We start from the raw sequence: 21,509 nt of genomic DNA, 5'->3' as shown, positions 1-21,509 counted from the left end.
CATCCAGATGGTCAAAGTCAAGCAAAGAAGCCTGCCCGGCATGTAATTATAAAAACGAAAATTTGGTTCATGTAATGTTTTTCGGTCCTGCATATTCAGTAATAAGAAGATGTTAGTTGATGCCAATATGCAGGAACCTTAAGCTTCGACATGTCACCCAGGCGTGCTGGATTTTGTTTTAAGATACCAATCCTCCCACTGTGTTTGCCGTATCTCGATACCTATTCGGTATGTGTCGCAGAAGACAAAGTTTTGTAATTTCTTTGTAAAATTCATGGCATCTTTTATTGTTACTCTTTGATAACTCAACTGTTTAATTCTTTTTTAACAACAAATGATCTGCTTACTATTTATTGTTTTAATACTTGTTGCTTGCATGAATTTTATTTGCACTTTTATGGTCTTTGACCGAAATAAAGTTATCAAATTAAAGAACACTGGTACTGGTGACTTGGTTAGCAGGAACCCAGTAAACTTTCAGTGAAAGTTGCACCAGGCACAAAGTGGGGGGTAACTAAGTCAAAAGAGGCACTTTCCTATTTGGGTGTATGTGTCAGTATGACATCTACAGTCACCCTGGGTAATGTCTAGACAGCTGGATAGAATACCAGCAGGGGCATGTCAACCTTTCTTCTTTGTGCAGTTCATAACTGGAGCATGGGTGAGTGGACTAAAGAGTGATTGTTATTTAGAGTGCTATAAAATGGCAGAAACAGTTTTAACAAGCACAAGTTATTATAGATCTGTTACGTGAAAAGTCAAAGATATTATTGGAGATTAAAGTTACAAGAAGCAATGACTAACCCATCAAACAAAAACATGAAGGTATTTAATTTGCTCCAGGCTAATCAGCTGAAATGCAACCTTGACAAATCTGAGATTGCCTCTTTCGACTTGCCTTCTGTGCGGAATTGGAGTCTATTGTGGCCTGGGGAGTGGTCTCCGCCCTCGCAGCCCAAACTATGGGTAAAGAATCACAGCATTTTCACAGATAACACCCTCTCGATCCGGTCCCAGGTCCAGGCACTGGTAGGCACTTGCTTTGGCATGGCTCATCACCTTAAGGCCCTACACTGGCTCCCAGTGAAGGAACAGATTCAGTTTAAGGCCCTGGTGATATTCTTCAAAGCCTTTCATGGCAAGGGACCAGCTATCTCAATCAGCTTGCTAGCCGTTATTCACTAGCAGAGCCTTAAGATCCTCCTCCTCTGACCTCGCCTGCATTCCCAAAGTATGCTTGGCCCGTATGCGGGTCAGATCTTTTGGGTTTCTGGGCGCTCAAGCATGGAACCAACTTCCTGCCTCCCTGTGAGCAACTACTGATCTAACAGCTTTTAAGAAACACCACAAACCCAGGCTCTTTAAAAACTAGTCTTGCCTCTGGGTCCTGTCCTGCTTGAACCTCTAGCGCCGGGACACTCTTGTTTGAGTGGCCTGCGCTATATAAGATTCTGCATTCATTCACTCAGAAGTAGTGAATCTCACCAGTCAATGTACGTTTTTTTTTTTTAAACTAAGAGGTAAATATAGTAACACTTTTACACGCGTCTTGTGTTATGCCAGTTTTCATGAGAAAGTGTTTTGTAAAACATCATCTGCCTTTTATTAGCATCTTTATTTATGTACTTCCGTTTCTTTGAAATCTGTGTTACGTCTTATATACAACATTTTGTATTCCGCACTGAAATGAAAAACTCTCTATAATAGTAATGCCCGTGACCACGTGACAATAGGTACTGCGAAGTATGGAGCTGTCTGGAAAGAAAATGTACTAGTTTCATATCTGTTAGTGGGCTGCATGTATAATACATATTATATATTTTAATCAAAGTATATGGCTTCTTAAATGGCCACTTATATCATACTTGCTTAGTTGACACCTATAAACATGATATGTGTTTCTGTGAACGCACATCTATAGGCAAAGCTACAACTTCGTTGGTGTAGTTTTGCTCTTTCATATTCCATGAGCAAGTATTCTCCCTCCAACACACACTGCAGAAATACCCAATGCTCTGAGTATCCCAGCCAGCATGAAGCTATGGCAATGTGAAAAAAAAGGTTTTTAGACAATCACTTGGCTAATGGGCATTGCCAACTTTAATTAATCTGGAGAGGAGAGAAATAATATCCAAATAAACTATTACTACCAGAGATGTTTAACATTTGTAGACCTGCCCAAATCAGCTACATTTCTTAGTGTATAAAAAAGTTGCAGCGCACCCCACTTGACGAAATGTCACTTTAAATGTTGCCCAGCCACAGCATGTATTTTCAGCCCTAATGATACTTCTGCTCGGCCGCCCCAGAAACAGAAACCTGGCCTAGTGCCACTAATCCTTAAGTGTCTCTCGGCTTTAATCACTGCTCACACAATGCACCTCCAGACTGCATGCACAGGACACCGTGATCTCCTTGTTTATACATATCCACTGTTCACCTTCTTGCCCACATAGGCTGGCTCTTCCGTCTGTACCCTTTAATAAACACCCAAATATCACCGACCACCATTCGCTATACACAGAGAAGCGCCCATATGTAACGTCCTGCCTGAACCCACAGCTTCTCCCTAGTGCTGCACCTGAGATGGCCCCTGAATCCCATAGTGCCTGCTATTATGCATGCATTACTGCTGTGATCTCCTTATTATCCTTGGTGCGGCGTCTCCGTGCCTATCTGTTTACAGGGCTACCATGTTGATCTTATGACACAGCTCACCGACTCATCTACCACACAGGCCCCTGCTTCCTTTGAACAATGATACAGTTTCGCTTATAACAGTGCCCCCATGCGTACCCCCTGCACGGAGAGTGGCCACCTCACTTCTTGTCGCTTGGGATATTTTCCAGTACAAGCCTTTAAACCCACAAATCATACATATACGATAGACAGTTTGAAACTCAACGGAAGATAGACAAGACTACAACACCCAGAATGCATCACGTTATCCCATTTAAAGCCCAAGGCGGAAAACAACACTGTCAATGAGAAGGAGTGAAGTGGTCATCACACACATTACCCCTGCTGCTCATCCACACATTGCTGCTTTGCTAGAAAATACCCCCAGTTCCCTTATCGCTCAAGGGTTCTCCAGCCGCAAACCAGGTATCCATCCTCTAAATTCATCAAACTCTCCTCCAGCCCTGGCAGTACTCCCTGTCCCTTTTGGATAAGACGAGGGGGGGATCCTGTCCCTTCGCCTGGCGTCACTGTCCCCTCACCTGGCTGGGCTCCTGTGGCTCCCAGGGCGCTCCAGACCGGCCGCCACACACTCCCAGCGGCTCCCAGTCCTGCCAACGCACTGCTGCGCCTCAGCCTCCGCGCCTGACGGGTAGTGAGTGACTAGTTCCTATTAGAGGAAGGTCCCTTAGCAACGGCGGCCACGCAATGGCACGTGGTGACAGCGTCACGTCCTAGTTCTGTAGCGCGTGTCATGCTGCGGTAGGTGATGTCATGTCGTTGATGTCACTGTCACACTTGCTTATCGGCTCTGTTTGGGATTCTTTCTCTTGCGCGAAGTAAAACCGTTTGGTTGTGTGTATTTCGTAGCTTCCCAATCTCTACCCATCCGTCCGGGATGAGCTGTCTGGCCAGACGAAAGCAGCAAGACCAGCTCACTAGCTCAGCTGAAGAAATCATTGAAATCAAATTAAATGAGAGGTCGGAGTGGGCGGTTTCTGTGGAACACACCTGATCTTACTTTTTTAATTTAAGAAAAACAGTTCCCCTCCTTTTTGTGAAAATATGTAATAAATCATGGTTTTAAACTTGCAATACAGGACACTTTAGTGCACGTTTACAATCAGGATTTGCATATTCACCTTTTTTTTGTTGTTGAAGTTTTATATATGCAAACTCGACCCGAAGGTAATGGAGTTCTGTACACGAGCATCAGTTACATTGCTTAAGACACATTCGTGTTTTTTGTAGGCATGATGAAATGAACTAATTTGCTTTCTAATTGCAGGACGTTAGTGTAATGTTCGTGTTCACCCCAGCAATGATGACGCTGCAATCGGGTAGTGTTTAACTCTCTTTATTAAAACACGTCTACCTCTGAAGAGCGCCGCGCCTCAACTGCCGCTTAACGGCCTTACGCGCCAAACCACTACACAGCCGGGTAACTCTGCGCGGGCGCGGCACGTCACGTGACCTACGTGACGTGCATACACTAGTGCGCGCTACTACATATCTCCCCCTTTTACCCAACATGGAGACAGTTCCTCATTGTCCACAGTTCAGTTCATAGTCTTTGTACTTTGCTGGTTTAACCACCACCCTGCCACTTCGAGTCACTCTTACCGGGGTGCTGGCGTTCTCACATTCGTTACTTCCTTCTGACTCCTGCGCGGCCGCGCCGGCTTCTCCTTCTCTCCGACTTCCTCGGGCCATCCACTCCAGCTCGTGCTCCCTTGTCTCTAGTTCTTGTGCGTCTTCTCCATCCTCCTCGAGCGCTCCTTCCGGAGCCTCCTGCTCTTCCGACTCTGTTCCTTCTTCCTCCCAGTCCGTGGTCCTCTGATTCCAGTTCAAAACTTTGTTACATCTTGCCATGCGGTCTTGCGACCAGACGTTGCCATCACTCAGTGGAGCCGCCCTGCCCCTTACTTCTTTCACTTGCATGGGCTTGCTGTACTTGCTCTCTCCTTTCCTCTGCGCATTAGCCAACCTCACTCGCACCCACTCTCCTTCCTCTAATCCAGTGTCCCGTACATTCTGTCTGCGATCATAATGTTTAGTGTAGGTTGCTTGGGCTTTCTCCAGGTTGGCTCGCACCACCGCTGGCGACCATTCGCTGGTGATTGTTTTCTCTTTCCACACTCTATTGTCCTGTGTGAAAGGTTCTCTGCCTCTGAGTATTTGGAACGGGCTGTATCCTGTACTGGTAGGCGTTATCCTGTACGCCCAGATCATGTGCCAAATCTCTGCCTCCCAGTCCTTGTCATCGGCTATGGCAGTTTGGATTGACCCCATCACCACCCTGTTGAAACGTTCCACTAAGCCGTTGCCGGCTGGGTTGTAAATCGCTGTGTGCTTGGCCCCTATGCCATTCCTTTTCATGAATCTGTTCCACTTTTCTGATTTGAACTGGGGTCCATTGTCGCTAAGCACCACCTTGGGAATGCCTTCCCTCACGAACGTGTCTGCTAGGAACTTGATAATTGCGTCTGTGTCCATGGTCTCTCTTATCATTCTCTCTGGCCATTTCGAGTACCTGTCCACCATGACACACACGTACTTTTGCACTCCTTGTATGTCCAGAACCGGGCCCAGTATATCCACGCTCAGTTCTTCCCAAGGGTTCTTTGGTATCTCAAACTTGCCCATCTCAGGTCGGAGGAGTTTTAAGGTCTTATCCGTTCCTTGACACCTGGTACAGTTCCTGACATGTCTTTCTGCTTTCAAGTCCATTCCCGGCCACCAGTAATTTTGCCTGGTTCTTAGCCTCAATTTGCAGATCCCAAGGTGTCCCTCGTGGAGTGTGTCCAGCAACCGGTCTACGAGGTCGGCGGGTGGTATCACTCTCTCGCCCCTGTGTACAAACACTCCCTTGTCTCCTATCGATAATTCCTCTCTAACTTCATAGTAGGGTCTGAGTTCCCTTACCAGCGCTTTCTTCTCGGGCCATCCTTGCGTCACAAACTTCTTTACTTCCTTCAACGCTGCGTCCTTGTTATATGCCTTTTCCCATTCTGTGAGGCTGATAGAAACCTCCTGGTCCTCTGTGAGTGCCACCCATTCCTCTGTTCCTGCCGTGTTCTCACCACTGGATTCCATTGCAGCAGCCTTGCTTAGGTAGTCCGCCACCCGATTCCTGTTCCCTGGCACATGCTCCACGTCGTACCGGAACTCTAGTAGCTTCAACGACATCTTTGATATTCTGGGTGTGGCTTCGGCATGCCCAATTGACGTCAGCACCTTGAGCAGGGGTTTGTGGTCTGTTCTCAATAGGAACCGTGTGCCCCACAGAAATTGTCTGAACCTCGCAGTGGCCCACACCACTGCCAGAATTTCCTTCTCTATTACGCTGTATCTTTTCTCAGTGTCCGACAGCATGCGCGAGGCAAAGCTTATGGTTTCCATCTGTCCTTGCCCTCTGTCCTGCATCAGGACTGCTCCCAAGCCTTTGTCGCTGGCATCTGTGGTTAGGACCGTTCTTCCTTGGGGGTCATACCCCTGAAGGGGAATGGCTTCTTTGATCGCTTTCTTGACATCATTGAACTCACTTTGTGTCTCTGCTGACCATCGGAACTCAGTGTTTTCCTTCGTAAGTTGCCTCATGTGATGGGTCCTGGAGGCGAAATGTTGCACGAATTTTCCATAGTATTCGGCCATGCCGAGAAATGATCTTACTTCCTCTTTGCTGATTGGAGGAGGTGCTTCACGGATCGCCTTGACGTTTTCCGTCTTGGGGGTCACTCCTTCCACGCCTATTTCATGTCCCAGATATGTCACTGACGACATTCCGATGCGGCATTTTGACCATTCCGCGGTGAGACCTTTTCCCTCCAAATTCCGCAGCACCTTTCCCAGCTTTGCGTCATGATCCAGTTTGTCTCGGCCCATTATCAAGATGTCGCCTTGAAAGTTCTGGACGCCGGTGCTATTATGGAACAGCTGGTGCATCAATTTTCGGAACACTGCCGCTGCAGACGCCAGTCCGAATGGCATGCGGAGAAACTGGTAACACCCGAACGGGGTGATAAACGACGTGAGATGGCGGCTCTCCGGATGCAGGACAATTTGGTGGTAGGCGGAGGTCAGGTCGATGGTGGAATACCATTTGATGCCTCGGGTGCTGGCCAGCATCTCTTCTATTCTTGGCAGGGGAAATCTTTCTACGACGATATTCTTGTTCAACTCCCTGAGGTCCACGCACAGCCGGACCTTCCCGTTGGGCTTCTTAACCACCACCAGTGGCGATAGCCATTCCGCACATGTGATGGGTTGAATGATCCCTTTCTTCTCCAGCTCTTGGAGCTCCTCTCGCACGGCCTCACGTACTGCGATGGGGATATTTCTGACTCGGTGGGCCACGGGTACTGCCTTGTCCTTCAGGATGATCTTGTGTGCAAACTTCTCAAGCTTCCCACCGTGCCTCCGAACACCTTGGGGAATGTCTTCCTCCATCTGTCTTGGTCAGGCCACTCTTCATGTTCAGTTAATAAGATCTGCTCCACACCCCCGGGATCCAACTTGATGCCCAGGTCACCCTGGTCCAGCCACCCCAACACGGATGGTCCCTTTTCCGCTATGTAGAGCTTGCAGCAGGCCGATCGGCCTCGGAATTCGAATTTCAGTGGCCGGAATCCCGCCATTGGTATGCGGTCCCCGTTGTATGTGACTGGGCGGATGTCTAGCCTCTCCAGTTCCGGGCCTAGTCGTGGTGCAAACTTCTCCTCCCACACAGCCCTCTGGACGATGGTATATGGCGAACCGGTGTCCGCTATTACACTAATCGTGAATCCTCCTATAGACATCTCCAACACCGGCTTCATAGATCTTTTTCCATCCACACTCATGACTTGTACATCCGCTCCCAGTACCTGATCGTATATGCTCAGCACCGTGGTTGCATCCTCCTCCGGTGTATCTTCCTGCGTGTCGCTATCCTGGCTGATGAGTCTCACCGTGTTCTTGGAGGCTTTCTTTCTGCACACCTTCTCAAAGTGTCCGATAATACCACAGTACATGCATTTGGCCCGGAACGCCGGACATTTCCTATCATGCGCCTCGTGCGCCCAGTTTCCGCACCTGTAGCATGGTTTCCGGTTGGTGCCCGCGTGCCTTCCTGGAGGCCCGACATTACTGCTCCACTTGGCGCCATTTTTTTCCATTGACTTTTTTGTCGATTGGTCCTTACGGGTCACGTCTTCATCAATCTTGTTCACCATAGTGCTGGTCGCCGTTTCCTTCTTAGTTGCATCTGCACATCTCCTCGCCAGCTCTGCTCTTTTGACGATGACCATTACATCCTTCAGGGTGGTTTCTCCACTGGCCCACAACTTGTCTTGCACGGAAGTGCACGTGGTGTGCATTATCACTTGGTCCTTTATGAACTCCTCCTCCTAGTTGTCGTACTTGCATGCGGCCGCCAGCCGTTTTAGCGCCGCCATGTACTCCTCTACCGTCTCTCCTGGCCGCTGTTTCCTTTGTTGAAAATTGAACCTGTCCACGGACACACACACCGCCGGTCTAAAGTGTTCATTCAGGTCCTCTATTGCGTGGGCGTATACATCATCGTCCGTGCTGTTCCTTTGCTTCGGCACCAGGCTTTTGTACACTCTCAAACCTTCCGGGCCTAGGTTCAACAGCAGGATGCGTTTTTTCCTTGATGGTTTGAACGTCTCTTCGCTCTCGTCCTCTAGCACGCCAATGAAGTTGTCGATGTACTCTCTCCAATCGTCCCACTTCATTAATGGCTCTCCTGGCCTGGGCAGGAATTGCACTGGCGCTGTCGCATATCCAGTTTGGACGCTCATCCTTTCACTCTTGATCGCGGGCTGATGGCTTGTTTGGCCCTTGGGGCTTCCTGGGGCACTATCTCGTTCTGCTTTGTACGCGTGGTTCTGGGGACCACTTGTATCAGGCCCCTCGCTCTTTACCAAGGTATCCAGCTCGTTCCTTGGCTGGTGGACGATACCACGTGGCTCGCTGCTCCACGTGTCTTTCTCGCTCCCCGCTGTTCTGGACTCTGGAGGAGCTAAAGTTGTTCGGCCCTGCCGCGCTCTTCAGGGTGGTTGCTTGGTTGTCGTCGGTTCAGTGCGGGGTAGGGATTAAAGATCCCACCCTCGTCGCCATTGTAATGTTCGTGTTCACCCCAGCAATGATGACGCTGCAATCGGGTAGTGTTTAACTCTCTTTATTAAAACACGTCTACCTCTGAAGATCGCCGCGCCTCAACTGCCGCTTAACGGCCTTACGCGCCAAACCACTACGCAGCCACGTAACTCTGCGCGGGCGCGGCACGTCACGTGACCTACGTGACGTGCATACACTACAATACAGACAATACAGCAGTGGCGGCTTGCAGAGTCTGTAGGGCAGTGAGGCAGGGCGGGGCTGGGTGGCGGGGTAGTGGAGTCCATCATACAACAGCAGATATTTATTTGTTTATGCACTTATTGACACTATAAATCCAATTATTAATCAAATCCTAAACTCCTCACTTAGGCAAGCAATAGTGCCAGAGAATTGGAAACTTGCCTCAGTTAAACCCTTCAAAAGAAACAGCTACCGAACCCAACGCTCTCTCCAATCTTAGACCCATCTGTCTGCTTCTATGTTAATAACTTTCAGAATAGTCAGGCTAACTGGACCCAAATAGCTCAGGGCGAGAATTAAACATTATGTTACCCAACGTCCTCTGATATCCTCCTCTGAAAACTTTCTTGCAGCTCCCCACTTTCACCTGACGTCCAGAGGAGGAAAGTCAATGGCTGTCCTTGGAACAAAAGCTTGGAATACCTGCCCACCCAACTGAGACTTATGTAGACAGAATACATGGTTAAGAAAATGTTGAAAACCTGAATTTTCGCAGCACCAGATACTCTGGTTTTATCTCTCATCTGACGGTTTACTGTCTGAGACCACTCTCCTCGATACTTCATTTCACCCGCTTCTCAGCGCCAAGATGCTCCTCAAGTGAAAGCTGCACTATATAAATGACCTCATTCGTTCTTTCATGTTCAACTTTGCCGGCGTATGTCGGATTCCACTACCCCCCTACCAGCCCCGCCCGCCTCCCTTCCCCACAGCGTTACCTCTGCGATCCTCCACTGGACGTTAGGCGGACGCCAAAACTCGAACCTGGTTCCCCAGTTCCATAGTCGACAGCTCTGGCCTGTTATACCATATCCTCTGTGTTACAGACAGACCTCGTAGCACTACACATAGATAAATCACTATTCTCCAGTGCAAGGAGTCAATTCTGTTATTCTCTGTGCATTAACTAATCAAGCTTTCATACACTAGGTCATTTCCTATTGATTGCCTTAACTTGTATTCTTTCTTCATTTAAGCTGTGAGTTAATTATTATTTAGTTACAAATATATATATATATATATATATATATATATATATATATATATATATATATATATATATATATATATATATATATATATATATATATATACATATATATGTATATATATATATATATATTTAGACACGCCTTTGACCCCACCTGCCTCACACTCTCATCCTGCCCTCATTTCATACAGCATCACAGTACCCATACTTTTTAAATGCACTTTGACCGCTGGATTACATATGGCTGTTTAATACATTTTGTTTAGCATGGAGGGGTATGTGCATTGGCAATGAATGGCATGATTACTTACTGGCAGTCTTCATTACTTTTAGCCCTACTCATCTTTGTACCAGTCTTTATTTCTATGAGTTAATATACCCAATTGAAAAGAATCGGAAACAAAACAGGAAATGCTATCCATACCCCACCCACCCTCACCAGGATTCTACATTTAGAATAACCTTCTTCAGCACTTCCTGTATTTCAAAACCGTGAATAAAGGAGGGTGGATGGATAGTAATGACTGAGATAAGGATGAGTAAAAATAAGAGTAAGGAAGATAACTGGTAAGTAATCAGACCATTACCTTTATTTCCTGTGTCCTCATACTAGTCTTTACTTAAATTAGGCATACCTATGACCTTACAGGCATTTGATGCAGATATTATCACCACAATAATATTATGCAAACCCCAGTGAAATTCAATTGTCATGTAGTAAATAATAACAAAATATACTGATAATCAAAACTAGTTACACCATAACTGATTGTACTACTCCCACACGAATGTTCTTCTGTGTTCCCTGCACATTCCAAAGTCTATAGGGCCTGGTTCACAAGGGTAAACTTACCCTTTTGTATAAGTTTGCTCTCAATTTGATATTCATAAACATCTTAGTTAATAGTAAGTTTACAACTCGGGAGACTCTACGGTCGAGGTGGAGAACCCTGCACACAAAAAGATAGGACAGGCCTATCTATTTACCTGCGGAGTAACCGCCACGATTATGGAGTCTCTGCAATCGTAAACTTACTATTAACTTGTAGCATGTGAATACTAAAACAAGAATACAATTACACAAAAGTGTAACTTTACCTTGGTGAATGAGGTCCTATAATGTTTTATGAAAGTGTGATCTGAGGCTCGAATACCTGCTCTAAAAATCCACTCCAATGAGAACCCCTGCATATCAGCCCAGGAGACCACCACATATCTAACTGAGCGGCCTTGAAGGCCTTCTGGAATAGCCTTTTCCTGTTTCAAATAAGGCCATTTAATAGTCACCCTCAACACTGACTCGAAGTCATTTTAGTTGATGTCTACTTTGTCCAGAAAGCCAAAGGATATAAACAGCAAATTTGTCTTCCCGAATGTACTGGATCTATTGAGAGAAATACATAAGGCACTCTTAACGTCCAACAAGCTAAACAACCTTTCTTCGTCAGAAGATGATTGAACAAGAACTGATATAATAATTTCCTCACAAGGGTGAAATTTGGACACGATTTTTGGTTCAAAAGTGAAATCAGGGCTCAAAACTACTTCATAATCTAAAAATCTCAAAAAGGGCGGATAGAGTAGAAGAGCTGAGAGTTCCTCCAATCTCTACATTAAAGCAACTATCACTCAAAAGGAAACTTTACAATAAAGGCTCTAAAGGAACTCAATGTGAAGATTTCAGAACCAAAGGAATATCCCAAGAAGGTGCAGAAGAACAATAGACTAGGCAGTCAATTGGATGGAAATCTCTTAAACAGCCTATTCACTGGCCTTGTCAGTGATCTGCTTCCCTTCCTGCACAGCTCCGCCTGGTAGCTGCTGCCCCTTACAGGCTCACTGACCCTTGCTATCAGTAGTTTAAGGCCTTCCTTCACCAGCAGGCTCCCGCCTGCGCCTCATCCCTGGTGGTGTATTGGGAAGCATCTTCGCTCTGCTGCTGGTCTGCCTTTTGTCCTTTGGCTTTCTGTCTCTTTCTTCCCTTTGCCCTCCTGCACTCTTTTTTGCTTTTTTCTCTTTTCTTCGTTTTTGCTTGCTATTTTTAATTTTTTTCTCTCTCTTTCGTGCCGTGTCCCTATTCGACCCCTGCGTCCCCACCCCCTACCTAGTGCCGCATTTCCTACTTCCCACCTCCCAGCTGTCCAGCCCTCTCACTCACACTACTTAATGGTAGCCGGGCCAAAGGCAAGCCCGTCTGCACCCGTCCATGCCTGGACCGTGCCCAGCAAATCGTGTTTTTTCTTATTGATGTAATGAGAAGAACTCTCTGAGATATACACCTATGAGAACAAAAGGCTCTCAGCTTACAGTGACAGTCGCCACAAAGAAGATACACTATATTATACCCTACTTATTTGTATAACATGTATTCTAGGCCTGCTGCCTCTAGCTGCTCAGCCAGAGTGTGAGTTGGTCTTAGAATATTGGTGTGCCTGTTATGCGTGGAATGCCTGGGTGTCTGAGTGGGATGAATGTTGGCAGTTAGAGATGGGCTGAGCAGCTAGGCAGGCTGCTCCTGGTGGGGCTGGTACCACACTAGGCTGGCTAGAGTCAAGACTGATGTAACTTGGTCTGAAACTGAATAAAGAAGACTTGAGAATACATCCTGGCTCCTGGTGTCTACCTTCATAGGACACAACACATTTTGGTGACGAGCGGACTAGGCCCCTTGAGACTCTTGGTACAGCACAGAAACAAAGAAACTACAGTGAAACTACAAGTGGAACCAATATAGTCTACAAGCTACTACAATTACAATGAGTGTATTTCCAGGCAAGCCAGCGCCAGCCCCACCAGTGTCCTTCCAACGGACAGCCCAAAAGAAAAGTGTCTTCACCAATTTACACTACATCCTGGGAATACTACAGCCACCCTAAGCATTACAGTGAGTTGGAGGAGGAGTACAACTATAACCGCATTTGGGGTTCCAGCCAAAAAAAGGATTACAGTGAGTTGGGAGAGTAGTATAACTACAACCGCATTTGGTGTTCCAGCCACAAAAGGAAGAAAAAGTCCATATGAAAAAGATTTTTTTTTTAAAGATGGTATATTTTACAGCGTATAGTTGCTGCACAGAAGCAGATTGCAGCACAAGAAGGTTTAAACAAGTTGTGGGATCTCCTGCTTCTGCACGCCTGCATGCAAGTATGCGTTGTGAGCCTTCCGGCACCGCGTCACGTGCGTGCAGCCATCTTGGGTTTGTATTCAACAGTCTACAGTGTTGATCGTTCTTCCTGGTTGTTTGTGCCAACCACGTCTGCACACACACACGGGTTTGGTGTGCATCATGGGCCTATAGCAATGTTCTATCTTCCTTACCGGATGTTGTGGAACAGCTTGTGGGATTCTCGTAATGGGATCCTTAGATGTGACTCTCCGTTTCAAGTATGTCCGAGACCACGTAGGTTGCGAGGACCTGGAGTAGCATTTTTGCAGAACATGTTTGGGTTCATTTACTGTAGATTTGTTTTGGGGGTGAGAGATCCATCTTACAGTACCCATATTTCCTTTAAGCCTACTTTAGTAACCATATTGCTGTGATTTGTGTTAATGAATTACACTTACAGATCTCACTGTTATGCATTGCTATAGGTAACTTGGTTCATCCCTACGAGATTGTGTGATTTAGTATAATGTAAAGTGGGTGTATATCGAAATTTACCTTTGTGCATTTTTCGACACTTCTAAACAGATCTACAACAGCTTCCACCCCCAAGACCTGTCCATCACTCCCGCCACCACCTCACAAGACAACAACACCCCTCAACAGATCCTACTCAACTGGACACCACTCCCCACAGATAGCCTCAAGACCATGAAGAGAAATCACTCCTGAGCCCCTTTGGACTCGTGGCCACACCATAGAGCACCATTGCCCGTGAACTACATCATCGACTGCACCATCGAGACCGTCACCTCCCCAGGCTACTGGAAACACAGAGATCAAACCCCTGCTGAAGAAACCATCCACTGACCTGACAGACCTCTAGAACTTCAGACCCATCGCCCTACTCTCCTTCCCAGCCAAGGTCATTGAGAAGGCCACCGACGACCAACCCTCCGAGTTAATCAAAGCCAACCACGTCCTGGACTCCTCTCAATCTGGCTTCCAAAGTAACCACAGAACAGAGACCACGCTCTTCTCTGCCACCAATGACATACGCTCCCTCCGCGACCGGGGAGAAACAGCAGTCTTCAACCTCTTGGTCGCCTTTGACACGTCTCTCTCCGCACCCTAATTACGAGATTCCAAGACGCCGGCATCCGCGACAAAGTCCTGGACTGAATCTGTTCCTTCCTCACTGGTAGAACAATCGAGTCAGACTTCTTCTGTGACTACCAGAGCCCACAGATATCAGCTGCAGAGTGCCTCAGGGCTCGTCCTTGAGTCCCACGCTTTTCAACATCTAAATGGCCCTGCTCGCAACCATCGTCAGGAGCCACGATCTCAACATCGTTTCCTACACCGATGACACCCAGCTGATTCTCTCCCTCACCAATGAGGCCACCATCGTCAGAAACAACTTTCACAACATGATGAAGGCCGGCACCACCTGGATGAGACACAGCTGCCTCAAGCTCAACTCGGACAAGACTGAAGTCGTCGCCCTGGTGCCCAACACCTCTGCTTGGGAAGACTCCTGGTGGCCCGCCGAGCTAGGAACCCTCCCACTCTCACTGACTACGCACGAAACCTCATCATCATGCTGGACTCTTCGTTCACCATGAACCACCCGATCAATGCCATCACTTCATCATGCTTCCACACTCTTCGACTGCTTCGGAAGACCTTCAGATGGATCTCCACTGAAGCCAGGAAAACAGTCACCCACAGGCTCGACTATGGCAATGCACCAGCAGACTCGACTACGGCAAACTATTCTATGCAGGTGCAACCCAGAAGCTCCTCAGGAAACTTCAGAACATACAGAACACCACAGCCAGACTGGTCCTCAACATCTCCACCACAGCCACATCTCCGAACACCTACGAGGACTTCCCTGGCTCTCAGTCAATAGAATAACCTTCAAGCTCCTCACACACGTCTACAAAAGCCCTCCACGACGCCAGAGTAGCATACCTGAATCACAGCCTCTCATTCCACACACTCTACAGACACCTTGGCTGTTGCCACCGTCCCTCGGATCTGCAAGACCAGGCCCAGAGGAAGATACTTCTCCTACCTCACCACCAAAGCCTGGAACGCCATGCCTCTCCACCTCAGGCTACTCCTGTCTCTCACATAATTCAGGAAGGATCTCAAAACCTGGTGTAATGGAATAAATGAGGGTTGTCCATTCTTTGTAATTTCAATGAAGAATTTATTCCAGTAGTATTCAGGAAGAGAGAGCCACCAGAAGCAGTCTGTGCTCTGCTCAGACCATTAAGCAACTGACTCAATCATACCAAGAGCAGCATACCACACCTGGCTCTTCGAATGAACCACAGTGTCATGTCGGACCTGCAGCACCCTCTACCCCCAGAGCCTTGAGACCCTCAAGGGTGAGTAGCCACGCTTAACAAGTATTAATTGATTGATTGCTTGCTTGATTTACCAAAGTAGCTGCCTTGTGAAAGGAAGAATCTGATTCATGAAAAGCCATGGTACCGAACCGCTGGACTTTTAAAGTGGATAAACCCTTAACAACATAAAACATCAAAGTACCTCAGTGCCTATAGTAGGATTTCAAATAAGATGTCTTTCTAGAAGTTTGGTTTACCCGAGGCTTGTGAAGTAGACAGTTAGAGGTCTTCTAAGGAGATGACTGATAGGTGCAATCCAAGGCAGATACAGTGCCAACTGACTGAGCAGTGGGAACCAGGTTCTGTGAGGGTAATAACGTACCAATGTGATTACAAATACCTTCTCGGCCTTTATTTTCATTAACAGGAGGAAACGGAGAAAAGCCACACAACAATTTCTTTGGCTATATCATCAGTAAAGTTTCCACACCTGTGCTTTCTTCTTTGTAGTTGGGCATTTATCCAAGATGCAAAACGATCTATGTAGAGGCGCCAAATGTTAAGCACGTTTGTTGGAAAATCCTCCTGGATAGTGTCATATTCCGAGAGTAAGTAAACACTCTGCTCAGCTGATCTGCTTCAACATTGTCCAGACCTCTGATGTGAGCTGCCTTATTTGAAAGAAGATGTTCTGCTGCCCAAAGACTCAGGGAACATGCCACCTTGTTCAGAGAGTTCAATTGTGTGCTTCCTTGATGTTTGAGATATGCCCCCAATATTGAATTGTCTCTCCTTTCCAATACTTTGGGGAGGAGTAGGTAACAACTTAAATGGAGCACAGCTCTGTAAAATGCAGTCAGCTTCCTCCACATCCTGGATCTCAATGACTCTACTAAGACCACCTTGCCTGATAAGCCATACTCCTCATTGTCACACCTCAGCCTACTACACTGGCATCTGTGGTAAGAATCACTGAAGGTTTCTGTGCAGACGATTGTACGATATTATCCACCATTGCAGAACTTTGCTTTGTATTTAAAAGAACATTTTCATCAGCGCGCTTTATAATCTTAGCGCTTGATTGCTCCCAGTGCCCACTGCTGTAACTTTATTCGTCCTGCGCCTGGAATCTTCGTGTTTATCCTGCGGCCATTTTACTGTTTGTTGTTCTGCCTCCTGGCCCGTCTGTACACCCCGCCCCCCGCCTCACAGCTGACCCTCCCTCGCCCCTCCCCTTCCACTATCCACATATGAGAGATGAAATCGCGCGCAGCGTCCACGCGCAGCGGTCGCGCCGAAGGTGCGCCAAAGGTAAGCCCGTCTACGCCCGTCGGCGCCTGGACCGCGCCCAGCGCCAGACCCCCTGGTTCTTGCAATGCCCAGCCCTCTCGCATCACTTACGATGCCACCACCCTCCTAGCCCTTAACCCCGGCCGTTCCCCCAACTGCGTCCAAGCCGCTCCTGGACACACCCATGGACCCTTCTCGTGCAACTCCTGCAAGTTCGACGGCACCAAAACCAACTCCTCATCCACCAACACCAACCAGAGACCTGACACCAACCACCTAAAATGCATCCTGCTCAACACCGCTCGGTTCACAGACACGCCATCGACCTCTGGAATCTACTAGACACCATCTCACCGGACGTCGCCTTCCTAACAGAAACTTGGATGAACGCCTCTTCAGCCCCAGACATCACCATCGCCATCCCGGAAGGATACAAGATCATCCGCAAGGACTGCATCAAACAAACAGGAGGAGGCATCGCTATCGTCCATAAGAACTCCATCCGCATCTCAACCAGCTCAGACGTCAACCTTGCCAGCGCCGAACACCTCCACTTCCAGATCCACACCGACCCCAAGACCACACTCAGAGGCACCCTCCTCTACCGGCCTCCAGGACCCCGTGCACAATTCAGTGACGACATCACTGACTTTATCACCCCACACGCCCTCCCCTCCGAGGACTACATTCTATTGGGAGACCTCAATTTTCACCTGGAAAAGAGCAACGACAGCAGCGCCACCACCCTTTTGGACAATCTTACCAACCTCAGACTCAAACAACTTGTCACTACCCCCACCCACATTGCAGGTCACACACTCGACCCCATCTTCACCTCCAGCAAACATGTCACTTTCAGCCACACCACAGCTCTTCATTGGACGGACCACAGCTGCGTTCACTTTACCTACAATAAGACCACAATCCACAGCCATCCTCAACCCACCTTGCGAAGAAACTGGAACAAAATCACCACCGACCAGATCTCCTCATCGCTTCTTCAAAACCCCCCCGCCCAGTCCTCAAACCCCGACCAAGCTGCCATTACCCTCACCCAATGGCTATCCAACAGCGCCGACATCCTAGCACCGTTGAAAAAACATCAAAGCAAACCCGGCAGCAAAAACGCCTCCTGGTTCAACGATGATCTTAAGAAATCAAAGAAACTCTGTCGCTCCCTCGAGAAGGCCTGGAAAAAAGACCCAAACACCAGCACCAGGGACGCCTTCAAAAACGCCACCCGCATACACCACCAACTAATCCGGTCTGCCAAGAAAGCCGCATTCAAAGACCGACTAGATAACAACGCCAACAACAGCAAGGAACTATTCAACATCCTCAAAGAATTTACCAACCCATCAGCCATCTCCAACGACATCACCCCCTCCCAAACCCTCTGCGACTCCCTAGCTTCCTTCTTCCACAACAAAATCGCAGACATCCACAACAGCTTCGACAACCGACCCGGAGACCAACCCACCCAACCTTCTGCAGGACCTTCACCCCCCTTGAACATCCTTAACGACTGGAACCCAATCTCCACTGAGGACACCATCCGCCTGATGAACTCCATCCACTCAGGATCCCCAACTGACCCATGCCCTCACCACATCTTCAACAAAGCAGACTCCACCATAGCACCACACCTCCGAGATGTCATCAACTGCTCCCTCAACTCCGCCACCTTCCCGGAAAGCTGGAAACACGCAGAACTCAGCGCCCTTCTGAAAAAACCCACAGCTGACCCCACCGAACTCAAAAACTACCGCCCCATCTCGCTTCTTCCATTCCCGGCCAAAGTCATCGAGAAAGCTGTCAACAACCAGCTCGTCACCTTCCTCGAAACCAACAAATCCCTCGACCCCTCACAGTCCGGCTTCCGAGCAAAACACAGCACTGAGACCGCACTTATCGCAGCAACAGACGACATTCGAACTCTACTGGACAATGGAGACACAGGCGCCCTCATCCTCCTCGACCTCTCCGCTGCCTTCGACACAGTCTGTCATAGCACCCTTATACAGCGCCTCAGAAACGTCGGAATCCAAGGGAAAGCACTGGAATGGATCACCTCGTTCCTCACCGGAAGAACCCAGAGAGTCCGCCTCCCACCATTCAAGTCAGAGGCCTCTGAAGTCATCTGCGGCGTGCCACAAGGATCATCACTCAGCCCCACCCTCTTCAACGTATACATGAGCCCCCTTGCGGCCATCGCTCGCCAACACAATCTCAACATCATCTCCTACGCTGACGACACTCAACTGATCCTTTCACTCACCAAAGACCCTAACACCGCCAAAACCAACTTACACGAAGGAATGAAAGAAGTAGCCGAGTGGATGAAGCACAGCCGTCTGAAACTGAACTCAGACAAAACAGAAGTCCTCATCTTAGGCACCTCCCCCTCCGCCTGGGATGACTCTTGGTGGCCAGAGGCCCTTAGAAAAGCACCCATCCCGACGGACCACGCACGGAACCTGGGCGTCATCCTGGACTCCTCACTCTCGATGACCAGACAAGTCAACGCCGTTTCATCATCTTGCTTCAACATTCTTCGCATGCTCAAAAAAACATTTCGCTGGATCCCCACCGAAACTAGAAAAACGGTCACCCACGCACTGGTCACGAGCCGCCTGGACTACGGAAACACTCTATATGCCGGTACCACCGCAAAACTCCAGAAAAAACTCCAACGCATCCAAAACGCTTCAGCCAGGCTCATACTAGACATCCCGCGTAAAGAACACATCTCTGGTCACCTGAAAAACCTCCACTGGCTCCCCGTAAATAAGAGGATTACTTTCCGCCTCCTAACCCACGCACACAAAGCACTTTACGAACTTGGACCCGAATGCCTCAACACACGACTGTCCTTCTACACCCCCTCCCGTCAGCTACGATCCTCCAACCAAGCCCTTGCCACTGTACCTCGCATCAACAAAACCACCATGGGAGGTAGATCCTTCTCCTACCTCGCAGCTAAAACCTGGAACTCACTTCCCACTCACCTTCGCCTTACTCAGAACCACCTAGCTTTCAGAAAGCAACTTAAAACTTGGATATTCGACAAGTAATTCCCCACCCTCCCTCAAGCGCCTTGAGACCCTATGGGTATGTAGCGCGCTATATAAATCTCGTGACTTGACTTGACTTGACTTGAACTTCCCAGATGTCTTGTGATTGGAATCCTGTGCACCAAACTTTGAAGCGAAGGTAACCAATGTGAGTGAAGGTGCAACAGAAGACGTCTGAGACTGGGTCTTGCCCACTGCACTATAAGTAATGAGGCCTCTTTGTAGCTCTATATCCCCATCCACTCCACAGATATTGATGCTTTTTTTCATTAACAGTGAAGACAGTAGCCGCTGTAGATCTCATACTCTTTCCATTGAAGTAACAGTCTCCCCAGCACAGTGTTGAACTTACACCAATGAAAATCCAGTCCATTGATTGAGTCAGTTGTTACTTGGTCCTGTTGAACAGGAAAAGATGTTGACTTCGTGCAGCTGTGAAGTTGATATGAAGACTTAGCTGATGCGGAGATGGAACTAGTAGCAGCCAATCTTCTAGGTATGGAAACACCAATACTCCCTGAAGATGAAGCTATGCAATGACATGACTTAAATCTTAAAGGAAGGACCATGAACTGTCTGCAGTGCTCCTTTAAACAAAACCTCAAGTATTTCACCTGAGAATTCAGGTATGCATCCCTTAAATCCAACATTGCCAGGTAGTGATTTTTCTGTATCAAAGTCTACATTGTAAGGTCTTCATTTTGAACAGAATTTTCTTCACTGTAACATTCAAGGCGTTCAGGGCTATCACCATCCAGTTCCTCCATGCACCTTTGGCACTAGAAAGTCTCTTGAGTAGAGTCCTTTCTCTCTCTTATTCCCTGGCACAAAAACAATTGTTCTCTTTACTAGCAATGTTTGAATTTGTCCTTTTCCAAACTGTGGGCCCGATTCATAGAACTAACTTAAGACAAAATCCTAAACGTACTCGTTTTATGGTGTCCACAGAAGGCACTTACTCATTTTGGTATTCACAGAAGGCACCTACTTATTGATGAGTAAGTGCCTTCTGTGAATACCAAAAGAGTAACTTACTCATTTTGAGTAACTTACTCATTTTGAGTAACTTACTCATTTTGAAATTCACAGAAGGCACTTACTCATTAATGAGTAAGTGCCTTCTGTGAATACCAAAATGAGTAAGTGCCTTCTGTGAATACCAAAATGGTAGTAAGTTTAGGATTTTGTCTTAAGTTAGTTCTGTGAATCGGGCCCATTGTTTCTGCAGATGAGTAGGGATGATCCCTGAGTTGCCTGGAGAGGAAAGAAAATGTATTTGATAGCCCTTTTTTCAAAATGTGCCGAACCCACTTGCCTGACCTAGCTCTTTCACAACATTCCAGGAAATGATGGGTCATCCTCATCAATTTCCTGGCTCTCTGCAAAGTCATGAATGCGGTTCCTTGGAAGGATCGTTCTTATCTTTCTTATGGTATTTCTGCTAAAACGTTTTTGGCTGAAATTTTGCAGTATCAAAAATTTTGTTGTCTTATGGAAAGTTGCATAAACAATGGCTTTTCCTTTAAAATGCTGTTGTTTTGGGATGCTTTCTTCTAAAGGATGAAGGATGGTTTTTTTCATAAAAAATCTTGTGCAGTCCAGTCTTCCACTTCAGACCCAAATAGATGTACTCTATCAAAGGGAATCCT

The 21,509-nt window shown here is 47.5% G+C and overlaps 1 protein-coding gene across 2 annotated transcripts in view; it reads right to left on the bottom strand.

Annotated features, from left to right (window-relative positions):
* Positions 1 to 3,372, bottom strand: part of CLCN5 (Cl-/H+ antiporter 5) — a 295,750-nt gene extending 292,378 nt beyond the window's left edge. The window contains exon 1 of one of the 2 annotated variants that reach the window (XM_086942017.1): positions 3,222 to 3,372. The gene's annotated coding sequence lies outside the window, so the exon portion shown is untranslated. The remainder of the gene's footprint in view (positions 1 to 3,221) is intronic. The other variant, XM_086942018.1, reaches the window with a different exon arrangement.
* Positions 3,373 to 21,509: the final 18,137 nt, after the last annotated feature.

Source organism: Lissotriton vulgaris, chromosome 10 (genome assembly GCF_964263255.1).
Source record: "Lissotriton vulgaris chromosome 10, aLisVul1.2, whole genome shotgun sequence".
Lineage (NCBI taxonomy): Eukaryota > Metazoa > Chordata > Amphibia > Caudata > Salamandridae > Lissotriton > Lissotriton vulgaris.
Note: the sequence above shows the minus strand (reverse complement) of the source record. Positions and strands in the feature narration are given on the sequence as shown.